A 22,243-nucleotide genomic window follows, 5' to 3' on the forward strand; every position below is an offset into this window, starting at 1 on the left:
CCACCTTGTGTTTGAGGCTGTTGGGATACTTTTGTTGACTACACAGGCCGGCAGCCAGCCCAAAAATGTAGGGGGGCGGCTGAAGTTAATGGGGCCTGATCCAACTTCATCACCATATTATAGTTCATTTGCAAGCCTACTGTGAAAATCTTAGGGGGGCAGCAAAAAATTAGGGGGACCCGGTCCCCCTAAACCCCCTGGATACGGGCCTGTGACTACATAGTCCAAAGCATTTGTTCTTTTTGAAGACTTCGAGAATAAAGAAGCAAATCACGACATAGTTTTAGAAAAAACTTCCACCGTTTTATACAGTCAACGGACTTTTCTAACACTAAATGAAGCCTATGGGCATGACAATTAAAAACAACAACAACAAAAAAAAAAAAGAAAAAAGATTTCTGTATATCTTTGTTTAACAAGAGACTGCTGCTTCCTATCTCACCAACCATAACCGAAGCTCCATCGTATGTTTGAGCAAGAAGTTTTCCGTATTGAAAACTAGTCAGATTGTCAAACACAATGCGAGACAGTCAAACTAGGGTATAGTGAAGACGATTCCACAGTTTTTTTTCAACACATCAAACTGTATCAAAGTGCAAATTCAACTAGTAGGCTAGAAGCTAGGGTTGGAAATTTGCTGAATCGAAAGTAGGTATTCTATACTAAATTAAAAACAAAATATTTTCAACTTAATGAGCATAAATCTTAAATAATAATAAATATACGAATTAGAAGGAGCGCCGGGAAACATCTCTACTTCTCTCTAATTATCATTACTATGAAATTGTATACTGTTAAGACAATGAAATAACTTTACGAATACGGAAATTACAGCCAAGTTTCTATACTTGGATTAGGAAGCAAACGAAACAGTATAGTTGAATCACACTGCCAGCTCGATCCTCTATAGCGAAAGGAGAGCGAGTAGAATAAACATGCTGATGATATTCTAGATTCTCCTTGTTTTGACAGGGAACGTTCCTATTTTTTCCTGTTCCACTCAGCCGAACGGTAACATAAGGGCCATTTCGAGCGTCCAAGGCGCGCAGGATGCTTCTGGCCCTGGTTGGCACGCTGAAAGGTGCTTCTGAAGTGAATGACCGCTATTGGGGTTCGCGTTACCTCTGAAATCTATGGTATCAACAACAATATGTTCCTATTTGGCGCTGGCAGTGTAAATGCGGCATAGGCCGTCCGAATTAAAAAAAAAAAAAAAAAAAAAAAAGGAAAGGAAAGGAAAATATGTAAAAATCTTCTCATGTTGATGATGAAATTTAGAGACATATGAAAACAACGAAAAACTGTCATATTTTTACGTTACCGCCGGTAACAGCGGTAATATGCACTACACGTCCCTGATATTAAGTGTTCACAGTGCAAGAGTCGGTAATGAAGACAGCGAGAAATGTTTATTGATATGATACAACATCCTAAGCATAGTTTCCATCAGCAACCTTATTCTCCTATTACATTCGGAAGCGGTAAAAGTAATATTGATTCACCATAGAGCAGAAACGGTAAAAGAAAGTGAGATATTTTATAGGGATTCCGTATCGCAAGAATGGGTTCTATCTTCGCTTTATCCCTTTATGAAACTGAGATCTGCTACTTCCAGTTTTTATTGGATACTCATAGAGCAAAATCTCCATAAGAAACCTAAATATGGTTATTGATGTGGATTCAGTATTCTAAATTAATTATATCTAAGCAGTAAAATAATATTACATCTCCTTACATCAGATATGAAGTAAGATAGCAAGACATGGTTACTGGCATAGTCTAGAATCAGCGTCTCAAGAATTGGTTTCATCTCTGTCATTATCTCTTCGATTAAACAGGAAGTATAGAGGTCTACAACTTCTCCGCCCGTTTAACTTTGAGCCCCAAATTAGAACAAAACCATCTGAAGAAAATAATGAGAAATGATTTTCGATATAAATTCAGGGTTTTAAGAATAAGTTCCAATTTTACTGTTATCTCTGTATGAAAACAAAAATTGGCACATATACTACGTCTGATCTCATTACTGGATGTTAATACTTTGAAAGTGCACCGTAGTTCTGTCATTTGCTATTCCTTTCCTGGAAAGGAAAGGCATTAAGTTGGTATAGACATCAGTCTGTATCCTCTTCGCATTTTTTTTTTTTTCTGAATCTATTCTCTGGTGAGCTATTGTAGGAGGGCTATTTTTAAAGTAAGGTCCGATTGTCAATAGAAACAAAACTAGTGAAGATAGTGCCATACATTTGAGGGTATTTCTTCTGTACACATTAAGTTATTTTTCTACGTAGTTACCATAATTGTTTAAACATTTCCCATAGCGTTCGACAAGTTTTCGTACGACCACGTCGTAAAAATCACCCGCCTCTGACTGAAGTCGATTTTTAACCGTTGTTTTGACTTCTCTATCTGTGTCAAACCACTGACTGGCGAGAAACTGCTTCAAACAGGAAAACAGATGATAATCGCTCTGCACAAGGTCCGGGCTATACGGTGGATAGTTCAGTAGTTCCCATCCAAAATATCTTATTAACTCTTGAATTTGAGCAGCAGAGTGAACCTGTGCATTTGATGAAACATTTTAACTCTCCATATTGACGCTACGACTGCAACTCTCGTCGCCTCGTTTCGACAGAAACAACAAACATAGCCAACAGCCTCAGTGAAAACAAGCAGTTGAAGATTGGCTTCGGTCATATGCGGAGTAATTTCTTCGACATGTTATACACAAACTTGTCGAATGTTATGAAAAATGCTTAAACAAATACGACAACTAGCATAATGTGTACATAGGAAATAACCAAAAATGTATGGCACTTGTTATGTTTCTATTCATAATCGTACTTTACTTTAAAAGTAGCCCTCGTATATTTCTTGTTACTTGTATCTTCCTTTTGTTTTGAATCGTTTTTGTTATCTTTATTTATTTAGGTTTGTTTTCTTTGACCACGGACTTCTATTTTGTACACATACAAATAGTTTATTTTCTTTTTGGATCAATGCAATATATCCAATCAAAAGATCCAATATATTTCAGGCAAAAAAATTTTTGTAGGCCTTATATCTGGAAAACTGCATATAGTGTAGCCAAACCCAGACTGTCACTTAACTCAGTATGATGTGCTTATTTCGTAAAAAATACGAAAATTCGATTTATGGGCAGTTCAAAAATTTTGTGGCCCCTTATCCAAAATCTAATTATTAGCCATAATCGAAATCTTTTGATCCATTTTTTGGATCATTTCTAAAATTCTTGTTTCATGATATATTTTCTGTATATTTTTTCCTTATAAAATTACACTCTTATATTGTAAAAATATAATTAAAGTTTTGTTTAGCTGTTCATTATTCAACGCTAATATATTTGTGATTGTAATGACTTTGTTCTTGGATTTTATGTATTACAGCGTATTACAGTTAACAATTTTGTCCTGACTTTTGTAGTTAATTTGCATTAAAATTTTATATGGTTCATATCACCAGTTTCCTTACGACAGCAACAAAGTAGATCATCTTTTGAATGAATTTTCTAAAGCATCGCTGGTGACAATTGTGTTTGAAGTCTCAATCTTAGAGTTGTATAATGTGGTTTCTTTTCTATTCTTGATTACGTCCAGTGGTGGATGTAGCCTAGGGCAGTGGTGTCTAGGCCCCCTCAGTTGTTTAGTGACAAAAGAGTTGAGTTAAGTTGAGTTGAACGTACCGTTCAGCAGCGAGGCTATTGTGAGACGTGGACCTACTGATTAACGTGGAATTCGAACCACATGAGCTCCTTCCAGAAATCAAGTCCGGGTTAGGGACAAAAGAATTTAAGCTATTATTTGTATATTTTTGGAAGTTTATAGTAAACTCATGATATACCTACCATAGTCTGGATTCTGGTTTTCACCTTCTGGATCCGCCTGTGATTTCGTCCCATGGCTTAGAATTTGCAATGCAAGAAATGTCAGAATAAAATCTTCTTAGACTTAATCAGTTTTGATTTTTCTTCTGTAAGGACAGATTTTCCATTATGTTAAGTATTTTCGGATAAAACTCCGTATATGAAAGTTCTATATTTGTAGAAAGTACGCTATACTGTAGCTGCCTGATGGGATTCGAAGTCAACTATGTCATTTGGTTGTATATTCCAGTGAGCTCTAATGTAAATTAGTCTTACTATACAATTAGTTCGTAATAATTGCAAGAAAAGGTGTTTAACGTTTATTGTGAACCAGTTCTTTTGCTCCAATGTATTGTTTTTAGACTTTCAAGTACACTTAGTGAGTCGTAATATAGAACGAAGCTTATTTTAATGATCAATATTATTCAGAGTCCATAGTAAATATTAGTTGCTTTAAGCCAGTGTTGATTTAATTAAGCTGTACAATTTTAGAAGTGAAAAGAAAGAAGTGAGCTTGTAAATTAAGTTTAAAGTAGTCACGCACGTACTTCAAACTATAAGTCTATTTTTATCATAATGTAACCTTCAAATAAATTGTTTCTCTGTTTTAAATTGAACTATATCTGAAAGAATGTTTATCCTCTTCCTGGAACAAGCTTTTCTCACAAAATGGTCACATAGGTAATTCGTGGTTTCTTCATTAACATCTTACAAATACTACACATCACTTCGATTCATGTAATGCAAACTGTAAACATTCAAAACTAAGATTGTTATGTATAAACAACGCTTTTTAAAGCTCCCTCAGTTTACAACAGGCTCGTTTTAATGAATAGCTACAAAAAATATTTCTCTCAAAGGATATAGTTATAGAATAAAAGCGGAAATGTTGGAAATTCAATTGAGGAAAATTAGTAAACACGTAACTCTATTTTCGTCTCAGTAATTGAGCTCAAGTGCAGTATTTTTCAAAAATATACAGTAGCTACTGCAATGGAAAGAAATGCTACCTTGTTGATATCTGTGAATTTATTTCTCCTAAAGAAACTAACCACTATTAGCGTGTTGATCTGTCTTGTTATGCGTAATGTAAGTGATCGAAATATGTTACCCTTTCACTGTAGACAATGTTCATATCGTTCACAAAGATTTTCAAACCTATCTCGGAACCAGGCACGCACCCAGAATTTTTTATTTGGACGGGTCCAAGCTGGTGGTCGGTGGGTTGAGATCCAATACTACAAGCCACTATGTTTATAGCATTGAACGGGTATTATTCTGTACCCAAAAAGCCTATAAGTAATTGTAAAATACTTCCACCTATATTTTCAGAGAAAATGATAGAACTAGGTTCCTTTTATAAGAGAAAGAGTGCAGATGAAGTATAACATCAAATTTTCATGCTACACCAATCATTTCTCTGTTAAAGAAGTATAGTTTTATCAGGGCTGCCCACAAAGGGGGGGGGCTATGACGCAAATTGCGTCATTGAAATATTTGTGGGGGGTAAAATCTATATAAATATGTTTGAGAGAGTGTAAAAATTAATCGAAAAGATTTTTTTTTCATGGAAGAACACCTACGGATAGACAATTGAGGGGGGTGCGTCATGCACATGAGGGGGGGCACCACTCATTTTATTGCGAAAGTGTACAAATGTATGTTGAGTTAGGAAGTTTTGGGAGGTGGTCCGGACCCGGTGGATCCCTGTGGGTGTCCCTCTGTTCGGAACAAAGGTTGTTGCAAACTCTTCAAAACTGTTACTTGTTGATCAGATTTTTTCCTTCCATTGACATAGTACGGTAACATATTTCATAACATTTGACAGCATATCCACATTCCTTGATGACATCTTATGAAGTCTCTCTCGGAAGTGTTCTGCCACTTTTTTTTTATACTCGATCTCACTTTACGATCAATCCCGTATAAGCGGAAATAACACTCTCCTCTTCTTCTTTCTCTCTGCGTTTTCCATGGCTACACGATGTCGGCATTCCTGCCTTTAAGTTTTTCTTCCATTCCTCTCTACCCTGGGCGCCCTTTATTTTCTATCCTCTTTTCCTTCGATCAAACTGTATCTTGTATTTCCATCAATTTTGGGTCTTTCCCTCTATGTTTCATCTGGTTTCTTCCTTATACATAAAGCCATATCAACTTCTATTCTTGAAAACTTTTACTCAAGGGTCCCACCTTCACAGTGTCTCTTATATAATAGTTTCTTACTCTATCGTTCCTCGTCACACAACACATACATCTTAACATTCTCATCTCTGCTACTTCTATCTTCTTTTCTTGGGCCTTTGTGATTCCTCAGGCTTCACTACTGTGCATCGTGGCCGGTCTTATTACTGTGTTATATATACGGTCTTTTAATCGACAACTTAATTTCTTGTCACATAGCAACCCGCTCATCTTTGTCAAGATTGTATTTAGTGCTAGGTTTCTGATATAATCGTACTTTTCTAGATACTTATATTTCGGGGTAGATGATAGTTTCTTTCCTTGTAGCTTCCGTCTGCTTTATTGAGTGGCATATATTCTCTTTTTGTTCTATTTATCCAATCTCAATCTTCCTACTCGAGTAGTGCAAGAAAAAGATTTAATTTTGATTTCAGATGAGCAAACTTTTCTTTTTTTTTTATTACGAGAAATCCAAACAAGACAGAAAATACTATAGGTAAGCCAACTTAATTCATTATAAACAGCATATCGCGGCCTGGATACAACTTTAATAAGGGCGGGCGGCGTACGGCCCTACAGAAGATTGTTCGCTGTATATCGAATCGTTTTTGATTCGGTGCTGCCATCTGGGGTATCATGCTGAAACTATGGATTTCCTGACGAGAGCAGTGTTGTGTCTGGCTTTGTAGGTGCGTGAGTATTGATACTGAGTGTTATCAAATTGCGCCGAAAGTCAATCGGTATTGGGAGAGCTACTTATTGGCTAAGTTTTAAGCTACGTTTTCGTACTTTAAGCTAAGTTTAAACCATACTAAGTTTTCGTACCTACACATTGTGGAACAGTGTCGAGAGAATGGGTTAACACTCGGGATGACTACTGCGAAAGCTATTGTGGCCCGTTACACACAACAGGCTCCCCTTGCCAAACATTCACCCACGAAAACCACCAGGAGAAGGGCTTCAATCAAATTGACACCCGTAGTGCTATGGGGATCTATCGATTGGCGTCTGAAGAAAATCCTCCGACACAAAGTGATATGGTCCATACATTCCACCCCGCACTGTCAACTGTGAACAAATCGACTTCCTTAGGTTGACGTATGTGAGGAAGACCCGTGTACACCATCTACTATCGCATCACATTGTTGAACGTAAGACGAATTGCAGGAAACTGTGTGAAAAGTACCTGGTGGATTTCAAAAGGAAGAAAATTGTCACAATGGATGAATCATATGTCCACCTCACTGCTGGAGGTCAAATTCGGACGATCATATACCGTGACATTGACAGCAATGGGCGTAGCAACTTTATTCGTCAGTGCAGGGAAAGTTTCCTTAGTGGCTTTATGATTGTTACGGAATTCGGATATAAGGGTAAGTTGATGATACTTAAAGTGGACAAAAATGTAAAGGTGAATGCAAGATACTTTCAAGAATCCATTCTGACACATATCTATCGGAGAAGCGTCCCACAATTGGTATGGAATGGACGCGAACCAGGTGATGATCCATATGGACAAGGCTTCGAGTTATACTGCTCACTACATTTCTATCAGAACATGGCAGAGGAATTAGGAATTCGTGTCATTAGGATTCCATTTAAAGACATTACTGTGAAGAGCCCAGATGCCAGTCCAATGGATTTTTGTGCATTTAAACTGTTGAAACGACGTCTTCAATATCGCCGCTCGCATCCTGGATAGTCTATGAAATGGTTGCAGACAGGAGTGGAACAGAATTAAAATGCCTGTCTTGCGCTAGAGCTTGCTGCAATGGAAACTGCGATGCCGTGTAATAGTTCACAATACTGGGGGTCCAATAGCACATGATCAATGGTGGCGGCGCGGTGTTTCTTAAGGTTGAATACCCGTAAAAAAAAAAAAAAAAATGGTCGGATATAAAGCGAACAACCTTCTGTAGCACAGCAATCACTGGTTTAGAAAACGTTTGATTTTCTTCTTGAAATCAAGAAAATTTTGTTTTATTCTTGGCAATCGTGTGGCATTCCACTGAAATCGAACATGTGTCAACTCGTATTGTGAAATCAGGGAAAGAGCACCTGTCAAGTATTATCTGTAGACCTTACGCACCACATGCAGAAATCGTTTATGCTAGTATAATGTTAACAAGTAACAGTGACAGTAAAGCACATCAAGGAGTTTGACTCTATTGAAAGCAGTTTTTGAAGTTGTTTGTCTCCCGGACAAACGAACACACGATCAGACATTGTAAATATATAAAGATGATTAGTTAAAACAAGCTCCTTAGTAAATACGGTGTAATTAATGTTATAAGGCGAGGATCATGTTCGAAATGAAATATTTTAGTTTAACCTCCGACTGTTATGCAGTCTAGAATAAGAAGGCTAGTGAATAATAGAAGAATTGGCGGAATGACAAAATGATAGGAAACAAGAGTGCCCACGAATACGATGACCACCACAAACTTACTTAGCCGGTAATTGAACCACGAACCACATACACTAGTGGTAAGCACTCTATGACTAAGCCACCGTGCCCCCCACGACCATGTTCGAAACATGCATTTTTATCCTACAATAGAAACTGTTTAATCCGCCATTTTACGATTCGTCACGTCTTTTTCTTTGCATTCGGGCATTTGTTGATCTTGACCGCCAGGTAAGTTACCTATCGTCTCCACATTAAAAAAAAAAAAAAAAAAAAAAAATCTCGAATGATTTGTCTTTTGTGCTCCCGTTAAAACTATATTGACGTTCGATAATCCCTACTATGAGCCTATTATAATATAACTCTATTGTCTATGGAACCCGGAGGTTCACTGCCGCGTTCATAAAAGTTCTCCATTGACTTCTATCCGTAGCCAACTGCAACAAGTTTCTACTTTGTATTTCTATTTCTACGAGACCCATTTTAATATTGTACTTCCATCTATGCCTTGGTGTTCCTAATGGATTAGATTTCAAGTTAAAACTTTGAAAGCACTTATACTTTCTTTCATTTTGGCTACATGACCTGTCCACCTGAGCCTTCTAGATGTTTGGTCCCACCCTAACAATGTTTGGTAAATGGTATAAATTATGAAGCTCCTCATTATGAAGTTTCCGCCATTTCCCATTCCAATGCCTCTTGAGTCCGATTATTCGTCTCAGGATCTTGTTCTCAAATACGTTCAGTCTACATTCTTCCTTCGGAGTAAGCGACCATCTTTCGCAACCATACAGAACAAAAGGTATAATTATCGTTTTATATATTTTAATCTTCAAATTTCTCGAGGATAAAAGATTTTGAATCGAATAATAACATGAATTAACCTATTTCAGTCGACATTTAATTTCCTCGTGAATATGATTTTGGTCTATTAATGTTGATCGTAGATATTTGAAAGTATCCACTTTATCGAAAGTATTATTTGATATTTTAACGTATCCATAATTTGCAGTATTACAATCCCGACGAACTTCCGTGTATTTAGCTTTCCCTGCTTTTACTTCTAAACCCATGTCACTTGAAGTGTTTAATAAAACCTCTGCATTTCTTTCTATTGTTCTCCTATCATCAGTATAGGCCATAACCTGGTGAATACTATTCAGCTCTAGGCCCTGGTTGCTATCTTTGATTTTCCTTATAGCATACTCCAGGACAAATTTGAATAATAATTATGACAACGCATCTCCTTGTTTCAGGCCATTCTCGACGTGAAAGCTCGTGGACAAGAATTATATATATATATATATATATATATATATATATATATATATATATATATATATATATATATATATATATATATATATATATATATATATAAAGAGAAAAATTACTGAATGTCGTAAAAGATACAAACTAACAACTGTCCTTACGGTTACTAGGTGTCAAAAAATCATTTCTCGAAAAGTAACTTTCTTATAAAACGGACAAACTGTATACAAACATGTAATCAGAAGCCCCCTCCCCTTCACACGGACTTCCCCACGGAACGTCTTGTTATTACTAATTGTGATTTGTGATTCCTCCTTTTGTAGCCTAGACAGGATACGTGCTTCCTATTATTTAAGACCCTAATTCTAAAGAGAATATGATGGCGGCTGGTACTGGAGTCCTCAGGGTGTCGCATTCGAAGGGGGTTTTGTCGGTTGGTTGATGATGAAACAAGTTTATCACACAGGGATAATACATTGTGAAATAATAGGAGAAGTTTACGGTGTCGCTCTACTTTGACGTACTTCCCTTTAATTAGTGTGCTAATTTATTTTGTTCCAAGCAATTAAGCGCTTTGTTTTAGCGTCCTTCTCACCAGCTTCATCCCACTCCACTATCTTGCATCCCAGAGTACGTGCTCGGTCGGCGTTGGCTGAAAGAAAACATCCCGGCTCGTGGCGACCATTTTTTTCTTTCAGTTTTCTTTTTCATCTCCCTGGAGGATGGGGTTGTCATCTCTTTCTCACTTAGAGGATGGTTTCCATAGCAACGATGGACGCAAGTTTTTCCACATGTTATCTTGTTTTTTTCTCTTCCTCTGTGTGTACGTGGAAGTTGTTGTTTCTTATCAAAGTGACGTCAGTTTCCGTAGCTTCTACTCTCTTCCGTCAAGAAGAGAACAGAACTACTACTCCGTGAAATTTACGACTCATGTATACTATTTTTAGAAACGCTTTTTCTCTTTCTTTTTGCTTTAGATATTTAAGCAGGAGCTGTCGGGCTTAACAAATATATTCAGTGATTTGTTTGTCGTAAATAACACGGATACATTATCACTAATGACTTTGATTTTTATCTTCAACCATATGAATGAAGAAAGAAGTAATCCAAGTACGAAAAATAAATAAAGTACAAAGGGTGCTTAAAAAGTTTTGTACAATGGGCCTAAACTTTTTTTATGATTAGCAATAAAACCATAAATTTTTGTGCATGTACTTGTGCCCTTTATGCTAAAGTTGTATAACAAATTTTCTTTCTCTATTTACACATACACCCGCAATGGAGAAGGAAGTAGACAACCGTACTCGTAAAGAGTCGGTCATTGAATTCCTCTAGAAGACCGGAGGTCACTCAGTGACATCCATTCGACTCAAATTACTTCCTGTGTATGGGGATGAGATATTGGACCGCGGCAATTTCCAGCGATGATCAACTCATTAGGAATGGCATGTGTGTAACCATAGGACATATCGTTGAAGTGACTGAGTTATCTGTAGAGTTCTAACATTAATAGTCTTTAGGCTACAGAAACCTTTGTGGCCGTTGTGTACCACATCTACTCACAGGAAGAAAGAATTTGTTTCGAATTCCAGAAAATAAGAAACAGGTACGAGAGACAGTCCTTCAAACCCCCTATAGTCCAGATCTGGCCCCATCCGATTTCTCTCTATTTGGTCGCCTGAAAGCCTATTTCTTGGTAGGCAATTTGCTAGTGGTCAAGAACTCACTGCGTGTGTAAAACAGTGTTATAATAGTCAGCATTCGGGTTTTATGAAAGTACATTTATGAGATGAAAACAACGGTAAGCTAAATTCGTCGCAATAATGGATGATAATTGAGTATCATGCGTACATATACGTAAAGTACACAGGTATATGTGCACAAAATTTCATGGTCCTAGTTCTACTATTAGCAACGTTATGGTCCATTGAGCAGAACGCTTTGAGTTTCTTTGTAAATTTGTGCTTGTAACAAATTTACATGTTCCAAGGTTTTCCTCATTTCAAATAACTTTTTTTTAAAGGAAACTTTAGACTTTTACTGAGGAAGCTACTGGTCTTATCCAGGGCCGGATTTAGCATTTTGGCGCCCCTAGGCCCAATATTTTTTTCCGCCCCCTAATCTGATTAAAGTTACTTTCCTAAACACCTTTATTAAAAAAAAATATATCAGGCCTATATGTTAATTGGTTAAACACCACTCCACGATGCAATTTTATCATTGCAAGTTTTTTGAGGAATTTGCTTGGTTCTGAGCTTAACAAAATACCGTTAATATATTAACAAAAGATTGGTGAATAACTTTGGTTTTGTTCAATTTAGCCATTTGGGAAAATAATTTTTTTTAAAAAAAAAACCTGTAATACATTATAAAATAGTTTTAATCTCAGAAACACAGCTTACATGAAGTATTTTGATAAAGTGACACAAAAACTGTGTTTTAAAGTGAAACTAGATATTTTGTATGTACAAATAGTAAATTGTACTAGTATAAAAATGACATTTTTCCGTTCGATTACGAGATTGCCGCTCAACAATGCGTACCGGTCAACGACATCCCTACAGCCAGTTCTCCCGTGTTTGAGATCAATGTTGTAACGAAGTTGATGCATAATGTTGAAAAATAGTTTAACTTTACCAACAATTATTTGTTCCAATGAACTTCAAAATCAGAATGCTTTATTAGCCTGATTTTTTAAAATCAATTTAAAAAATATGTTAAATTATGGCTATTTATTTTTATTTCTAGATTTTTTAATTTTTTTCTCTCGGCCGTGCGCCCCCTAGGTTCTTGGGCCCATAGGCCCGGACTACCGGGCCTATTGGGAAATCCGGCCCTGGTCTTATCCTAAATACCTTAGACTTAAGGTTTATAAGTGATTATCTTTGGAATGGATTACAGAGTGTCCCAGGAGGAAGTGACAATGCTTTGGAAAATGGCAGTATGAGAAAGTTATGAACGTAGGTACTGTTGAAACCGGTTTATAAGTTACAGGTTGTGAATAATTTTTGATCTTATGTTGCTTCTTGCTCACCTTGGAGGTGAAACATAGTGTATTTGAAAGAAGATGAACTGGCCTTTCGAACAGTGTGCAACACTGAGCAATGGTGTCTGTGGAAGAGAAGTTATTGAGGAAAATTTGCGAATCAGTGTTGCCATCCAATTCATCAATTCAACTTAATTTTCCCAAATTTCCTTCAATATCTTCCCTTCCAAAGACATCACTGCCACATGTTGCATACCGTTGGAAAAGTCATTCTACCACCTTTCAAATGTGCTATGTGTCATTTCTGTACAATAACTGAGTAATAACAAAATTAGGTCTAAACTTAATCATCCGTACTGCCAAATGATTATTTTCCAAAGTATTTCACTTCCTTCCGGGCCACCCTATACATATGTTTTCAAACGATACACATATACAGATCTCTCGGATACAAAATTTGTTAAAAATTAGACAATTTTTCGAGAATTTCAAGAAAATGGAAATGTAGGTGATATCTTCACGAAAGGTACAAAAATATCACATATCCCTGCATCGAAGCGTTTTTCTATAAATAGTTATTCAAATACCGGTAATAAGTATGAATAAGTATGAGTATGACTTTATATATGTTCATACTTATTATTGATATTTGAATAATTTGCAAAATGCTTCAATGCAAGAGTATCATGATATTTTTGTACCATTTGTGTAGGTATCATGTAGATTTTCAAGAAAATCAATAACATGTTAGAAACCTAGAGGAAGGGCTGTGAAAATAAATGTTAGAAAGACAAAAGCCATTGTGATTGGAACGAAGCGGTGGGTTTCAAATGTAGAAGTAGGAAGGAAGAAAATATAACAGGTGATTAGTTTTCGATATCAAAGTAGTACTGTAGTACCTGGGTAGTTTTAGATACCTGTTTGCGTTCAGTAAACTATGGAACGCAAAAAAGTCGCACAGAACACCTTTGGTGACTACTCCCGACAGGCCCAAGATACGGACAAACATTTTTATACATTGACTATAGTCGACATTCGCAGGTTAGGGAAATTTTCTTACCGTCGACAAAAGTCGACTTACACAGCGAAAGGGTTAAGAAAAACAAGCAAAAATAGATACAATCTGTTAGCTAACACTTTATTATGGTACATACATGGTTGGAATGGGCAAAGGAGGTTTTTATTAAAACGGAAATCGGTTTCTAGAAGCACCCATAATAATAATAATAATAATAATAATAATAATAATAATAATAATAATAATAATAATAATAATAATAATAATAATAATAATACTTTCGATTTTTCACCGATATCAGTTTAGGCTTTTTATTGGAAAACCGCTTCGACTTTCCACCGAAAAACATATGATAGAAAACCGAACCGGTTTTGTTAGACAACTCAACAGGTTTTAAAATCGAAACCGGTTTTGATAGAAAACTTGAGAACTTTAAACAGTTCTTGATAGAAAACCGAACCTGATTTTTTAAAACCGGTTATTGAAAGTTATGTCATAAAACGGATATTATGCTCACCTTTAGTGCATAGTAAATATATTTATAAAGCGAAATAAAACATGCAAATTATTATTGACAACTAACTATAGGCATTTATTTAAGCCGCACAACAGTTCGTTTCCTTCGATTTTCTCAAAAACCGTGCATTAATTTTTCCTCTCACGCATGTTAATTTGCTTCTCTCAATGTAATCTACAGTACGAGTATATCGACTGATATTTGTCGTATTCACAGAAGTGCCAGTAAATGAGGGATGCCTGATAAGTGATGAAGTAGTGTTTAAGATACTTGAGGACACTTTTCTGCCGTTGGGTCCCTGGCTCAGAGACCATAATCGCTAGATCAGGATCCATGATCTGGGGTGCAAAGGACCACCCCTCTAAATTTTGGCAGGGTTACCTTGGCCCACTCCCTAAAGTTTGGGAAGGTATATACATAGGACTCCCATACCTCATTAAATGTCGGAAATTACCAAAACTAAAAATTTGATATGGTAGTATAGGACTGAACTATGTAGCTCTTTAAGTTTGAATGGTCCATCTTGTTCCTTTTCAGGGGTTTTAAAAAATACCAAACATGTGAATTTCAGAGGTTTTTTTTTACCTATTAATTCTTTCTGATGAGATCTTATTACCTTACATAGTTATAAATAGTTAAATGATTAAAATGAAAATGCATTGACATCTTTGTGTTTTACGTCCCATGGGTAGGTGATATGATTGAGTACAGGGGTTTATTCTCTTTCATAGGACATGCGTACATCGATGCTCTTATCTTAAATTTTGGGAAGAATGCATAGGACCACCGTTAAAGTTGAAAATGAAATGGAATCTTTAAGTTTTACGTCCCACGGTTATGCCGGTTAGGCTAAAGGAGACGGTGATAATGAGAGATGAGTGAAATGGTGAAATGAAGAAAGTGGGAGGAAACGGGAGAACCCCAAGAAAACCCACGAGCACGGTGTTTGTCCATCACAAAATCCACACGGCGCGAGCTGGGATCGAACCAGGGACAATTAAAGTTGGGAATTGCCAAAAACAATAATTGCTAAATGTTGCATAGGATCCTAATATATACCAATGTAAATTTGGGTGGTACATCTCATTACATATTCATTGCATAATATTACCAATAATTTAAAATTTGGTGATTTTGGAACTAATTTATCTTCTTGGATGAGGATATATTATGTTATATGGTATATGGCCGAGTATATTTGTTCATTTTGTTTAATAATGTATGAGGATATTGATGCACCTCTCTAAACTTTTGGTTGGAATACCTAAGACCAATCCTGAAATTAGGGGATTGTCAAAAACTAAAATTTGGTAAATGTTCTCTAAGACCCAAAAGTATAACATTGTAAGCTTGGGTGGCCCATCTCTCTCCGTTTCATGGGTGTAAAACTGTCAAAAATTCAAAATTTGGAGGATTTTGATCTGTTTTATCCTCTTCCTTTTATAAGAAGATATGGGCACATTGATGTACTCCTCTGAATTTTTGGAAAGAGTACATCGGCTCATCTCCTAAATTTAGGAATTGCTAAAAAAAAATAAAATTTGGTAAATGTTCTCTAGGACTCAAACTATACCCCTGTAAATTTCGGTGGTTCATCTTGTTCCCTTTCATGTACCTAAAATTGCCAAATATTAGTACTGCCACGTGTTAGCTACGTGGTCGGTTATTGACCTAACTTATCTTCTTTTTGGAGACTTTAACCCGTTATATGATTATATGAGTGGGTGCAGGGAAATTCTCTTTTCATAGGACATAGGTACAGCCACTCAAAAAAGTACCTCCCCCCTAAGCGCTCTAATTCCATTACTTGGGGTCCAGGACATTTGCTGTTGTCACAACGCCTAGACAGATGCAACCAAACTTACACGTAACTTTTCTCGAGACTGACAGTAATTGGTAGCACTGAGTCAAGTCTTTATGCAAGTATAATTGTGAGTAGATGACGCACGAAACATTTCTCGATTCTGAGATAAATCTCTCTGGTTCAGAGCGTGTTGTCCAATGAACATAATATATTAATCTCAATATTGCTGTGTATGTAATGTATTATTTCATTATATACTGTAATTCAAAGAAATAAAAACACTGACCACACATGATTCAGAAAATGCTTGAAAGTAGACGAAAATATCAAATCTAGAACAACTGCTGGAAATAAGTTTGTAAATCACTGTCTCCATTGACAGACTTTCTTCAATTCTCCTTATTCCAACATATTTTTCTTCCTAGAGAAGAGAAGATCTTGCTTGTCACACTCAGTATGCATTGAAATTGAAATTGAAACGAACACTTGAAAAGGTTTCAGTCTGGCCAGGATTCGAACCCGGGTCTACCGAATAAAAGTTCAATGCACTAACCATTTTTTAATTGTATTTATTTAGAGCAATATAGAATACATTCTGTGCTACAGTTGCGTGAGAGACATATATAGAGACAGTTATATGGATAGGCTTAAATCTAAAGACTAATATGAACACCTAAAATATATGTGCAAGGAGAATATACAATACAAACTACATCATAGTTTAAGAATAAACATCGAGAGTCACCTGGAGAAATCGAGCGAACAATCTTTGCTCGTCTAGGTGAGTAAACTCTTTTTTCCGAACTCGGTTCAAGTACGTCAGGTGTAGATGTCGGTCACAGAAAGATCGGTAGTTGTCTATAAATAAAATAGTAGAGCAGATGAGCCAGGTAACTGCTCGTTGTTTGGTAGGCGGGAACCACTGAAATTCCGGAAGTAAAAGTAGATCAAAGATGAAATATCTCCCTGAACCGCGACAAATCAGCCCAAGAAAGAAACACAGAGTTTGCCACGCAGGTCGCGTAGCCGTGCATTGTGTATATCGGCGTTCTAAAGTATCCACCTGCGGACAAAAGTCACATATATCGGACGTACTCCTACCAATCTGTAACAGTCTGGTTTTTGTGACAGTCAAGTTATTTACTAAACGATACCAGGCTTCTCTCATTAGGGATGTAAGATACGGCGCTTGAATGGTACGCCAAATAGCAGGCCAATTGTGGTGTGATGCTCTGACTTCACATAGGGGAGTGACATTTATCAATTCAGGTTGCAACAGTGTGATATAGAGGGATTTAGGAGTCCAAGACTTGGAAGGATTGTCACTCAGAACCATCGACTAGGCCAGGATGACCTGTAAGATGTATATTGGACACGATTCAGGAAAACGAACATGGGCAGGATTGTTCCCTGGCCAAAGGCGATCTACCCAGCATTAGAACCATTGCGCAGTGTGAGAGGAGGCATGTTCCAAATGATGTAGGGCGGTGAGCATGTAAAGAACTCGATATTTGTGACGCAGACTGATGAGATTTAAACCGCCACGCGCAGTCGGAAAATATAAAACGCGTCGTTGCACGCGGAACATGTAGCATTTCCATATGAACCAACCAAATAATGACTCAATTTGGCGCGCATATTTATCGGGCAGTGGAAAAAGACGCGATAGGAATCAGAGTTTGGAACTAATGTAAATATTCAGATGGTGAATGCGTTGAGCTAGAGTGAAAGTTCTTGAGCGGCACAATGCTAAATTCATACGCAGCACCTGGAGTAATGGCTGCCAAATATGGTCGTAAGACGAGCGGCATACGGTTTGAAATCGGACGCCTAAAATGAGTGATTCTGTCGTGCAGGCCAGAGAGGTTAAGACGTCCCTGGGAAGCAAGGTCTGAAAGTTATTGACCGTCAGAAGAGTTGTTTTGTGTAGGTTAAGTTGCAAACCGCTCGCTAGGGAAAAGTCTTCGACGTTTCGTAACGCTGAGACAAGTTGAGCAGTGGTACCACAGAGGAACGTTAGATCATTCATAAACGAAATGGCTGTCAATTGCTTGAAGCTGTGAAGAGCCGATGTACGGGGGTACTGGAAATGATGACGGAGAGGATCTAGTGCAAGGCAGAACAATATTCCCGAGAGAGCGCAACCTTGCCTGATACCTTTATGAATCCCAAAAGGGGAAAGAAGATGGCCATTAAGTTGTAACTGGGAAGTAGCATTGTGATAAAGCTGGTGCTAGGGATGCGCTCGAGTCGAGACATGTCTCGAATCTCGACTCGACTCGACTCGAGACATGTCTCGAATCTCGACTCGAATTCGAGTCGAGATTCGAGTCGAGACACACTTTGTAAAATTCGAGACGAGTCGAGACAAACGTATTTCTCGACTCGAATTTTCGAGTCGAGACACGAGTCGAGTCGAGACGGCTCTTAAAAATCTCGAATCGACTCGAATGTCTCGAAAATCTTTCTATAATTTTTAATATTATTTTGAAGAAAGTATTCACTCAGAAACAGCCTTGAAACCAATTCCAGCTTTTATTCCTTCAGAAAGGTACAGAACGCATAAAATTAATAGTTAATCTTTAAAGATCAAGATTTAATTTTCAGCTCAATTCAGTTAATTAGAACTAATAGTTAATGTCGTTGTATTTGGTTGTACTGCAAATATAATGATAATAATAATAATAATTGATTATCTAGTTTGTATAAAACTATTATCCGTAGTCTAAATCTAGTTTGTATAAAAGTATTGCGATAAAGTTAACTTCATAAATTCTCTGAATGAGCAGTGGGTAGTCTATAGTAATTTAGCATAGTTATAATTATTGTGTTTTCGTTCCCATGAACGCAATAGGGTTACGTAACTTCTGGATTATTCGCTTGCCCAACTATTCTGAGGCTTTAATATGTTGCAGCATATCACGAGCTACGGATAATATATAATGTAACATTTGTTGTACATCACATATTATGATACGAGACTATTTTACATAGTATATCTTATCTAATATAAATAAAATAAAGAGTTTGTTTGTGTGTTTGTCTGTCTGTCTGTGTGCGACCTAGGGACCAGACGAGTGGACCGAGAGTTCCCAAAATTTGGTCACGGTTACCTTAGTCCAGGCCCCAGATCAAGACGAAGCGCTTTTTTTAATTTCGAACCAGGGGGGTCTCGGGGGGGGGACGTTTACTGGGACCGACCTGGGGACCAGACAAGTTGACCGAGAGTTACCAAATTTTGGTCACGGATACCTTGTCCCAGGTCCCAGTCTAAGGCAAAGCGTTTTTGTCAAAATTGGAACCAGGGGGTCTCAGGGTGGCGTTTAGCGAGACATGTAGTAAAAGTAATCCAAATTGATCGACATTAGTGTCAAATCCATAGTTTTCACGGTCGCTGAGATCAATGGTGACACTTCCATCAGCGATGGCTTGCATATTCAGCTACTACTGTATGCGGGCCGGGTGTCAGCGGGTGAGGAATACCGAGACATGTATAAATAGCCCATATTGATTCATACTAGTGTCAAATCCATAGTTTTCGCGGTCACTGAAATCAATGGTGATACTTCCACAGGTGTTGACTTCCAAATACAGCCCCCATGCGAAGAATGGGTATATTAAGCTAGTATTACAATAAATGGACTGCTTGGATGCCAAGAACTAGTACAGATAAGTACCATTCACTTCTATGAATAGGTATTTTTTAACATAGTAACATAGTTGTTCAGGGGCCTTCGATTTCCATCCTCTCAAATGAAAGCTGAACGATTGCTTGATACATGCTGACTATATAGGAGAAATAGTGTATTAAGTTTTCGAGCTTTGCTGCGTATCCGTATTTACACTCTGATATAACTTTAAGTTCACACTCAAATCGAGCTAATTGTTTAATGCATTTCGAAAGCTTTTGTTTTTATGCAGCTCATTAAGGAAAATCTATTTTATAATCGTAACATTTATGTATTAAGAAACTATGAACGTAAAGTGGACTCGACCTAGCCCCGTGGCCGCTGTGACTCAGTGGCACAGCTCTCACCCTTGGTGTGTGAGGACTCTGATTCTGTGTGTGTGTGTGAACTCCGCGGCTAGTGTCCGCGTCTTTGCCGTGGAAGACTCGGGTTCAATTCCCGGCGCGAGCTCATGTAGTTCGGATTCCACGTTAATCAGTAGGTCTACATTTCATATATCCTCGCTGCTGAAAGAGACGGTAAAGTCAAAATCAACTCAACAATATATATGTGTGTGTGCTTATGTTAATTTCCTCGTGGCTGTATGGTTAACACATACGCCTTGATCGCGGGAGACTCTGGTTCGATTTACGGTGGAAGCTCATGAAGTTGTTACCGGTATCCCACTTTAAACTGTAGATCCATGCCTCATATAACCATAGATATAATATATATGCCTTTGATACACTTATTTTCCGACTTGGAAGCCATCGAAAATTTCCGGACACAGAGTCCCGTAGACCGAAAATGAGAAACATGGCTACAGAGTAAAACAGTCATAGAAATTTAAGCTTTTTTAGCTAACTTAATCCTTACATATAATGCAACTAACTTGGCCAAGTTATAATGGAGGAAATGCTATCATTGCAACACTCTGAGAATAGAAAATGTTCGTCAGGTATTACTATCCCCCCCTCTCCTGCAGAATAAAAACCCTGACTAAAACTCAATATATATATATAAAACTATATTGTGTAATGTAACAAACAGTGGCGGATAGTATTCATGTTTCCTTGCAGAGGTCCTTACGAGGGTTCGCTTCCATCTTCCTCTCCCCAAGAACTAAAATAAATTAAAAAATTGCTATTATTTGTTAATCTTGTACAAAGGACGCAATTAAAGTCCCAGTGTAACACCCCTTCACATTTAGATTTTTCCCCTGGAAGAAAGCCAGTTATTATTGTTTCTTGATTTCTCAGTCTTATCTACATAAACATACGAATAGAATTACAGGACAGGACATGTTTAGAGTGCTTGCACGTGACATCTAACTATATTTCTCATCAAAAGTGTCACAGATGAAAATTTCCGTTTGTACTGCCTCTATTTTCTGGTACATATGTTTCATTTATGTTATGTTGCTAAAATTCGTTAGGAAATAAGTACAGACTGCGCCTGTGTGCCTGACAAAACGTAAATGTACTGGATAATTATTTCTTCACTTTCTTCCAGAAAAAAAAGTAACCCATCTCATGTCGGCTAACAAAAGGAGGTAGCGGACCAAAGATAGCCGTTGTTTACCTAACGTCGTTACACAGCAGGGGTTTCATTCAGTCAGAGGGAAAAGAAAAAATAATTTAAGGTTTCTACATTTGTTTTGAAGTGCAATATACTTCTTCCCTTTATTTTAAGAACCATTTCCTTCTCATTTGTCTGCATCAGAAAAAAATGCAAAAAAATCACTAGAATGTGCCTATTTACCCAAAGTACGTACTAGATCACTAGTTCAATAGTAAAATCACTAAATCTAGTACGAAATCATAAATGTGGCATCCCTGGGTTGGAGCGAAAGCAATGGTTGGAGTAAAAACTAGTCCGTATTTCTACTGCGTTCTGTTGTTGAATTCACAGAAATGTTCAAAAATAAATTCAAGAAGTAAAACACGATTCTACAAAAGACTGTTTACTTGCTCACTTGTTTTAGTATTGTGAACTGCGCAGTCATGTTGAATACTTCTGTCCCTTTCTACTTTACAACTTGAGGTGGGATGAGGGTCAGGATAGATCTAGTGATATACCGCTAAAGGAAGTGCTTCAGTACAGAGTCGGAAGCGGTATGTATTGTTTATACTACTTACAACGTTACCCCCCACATAAAATATAAATTCACCCTTTCTCCCTTCCCTTTTTCGAATACAATGAACCGACTCTTTTGCTGAAGAAAGATGCTAAAAGAAAATTGAAACATCTGTGTCTAAACTTTCTTTGAAGCGCAGTCTTTTGTATTTGTAAGGTTTTGAGAGTGTTTTCGATTTAGTCAAATCTTTTACCATGGATTCCTGCTGCGAAATGACCGTGAGTAAACACCCGATCTCGCTGTGCTCAATTTCTCTCGCACACGTGAAATGCGTTTGTTGTTTCCAAAACAAATAGGAAGTTACCTTGTGCTTTTGCATTTCTGCACGCACACAGGTACCATTGTTGTTTTAATGATCAGAAGAAATATC

Source organism: Thermobia domestica, chromosome 14, assembly GCF_964235325.1.
Source record: "Thermobia domestica chromosome 14, izTheDome1.hap1.1, whole genome shotgun sequence".
NCBI lineage: Eukaryota > Metazoa > Arthropoda > Insecta > Zygentoma > Lepismatidae > Thermobia > Thermobia domestica.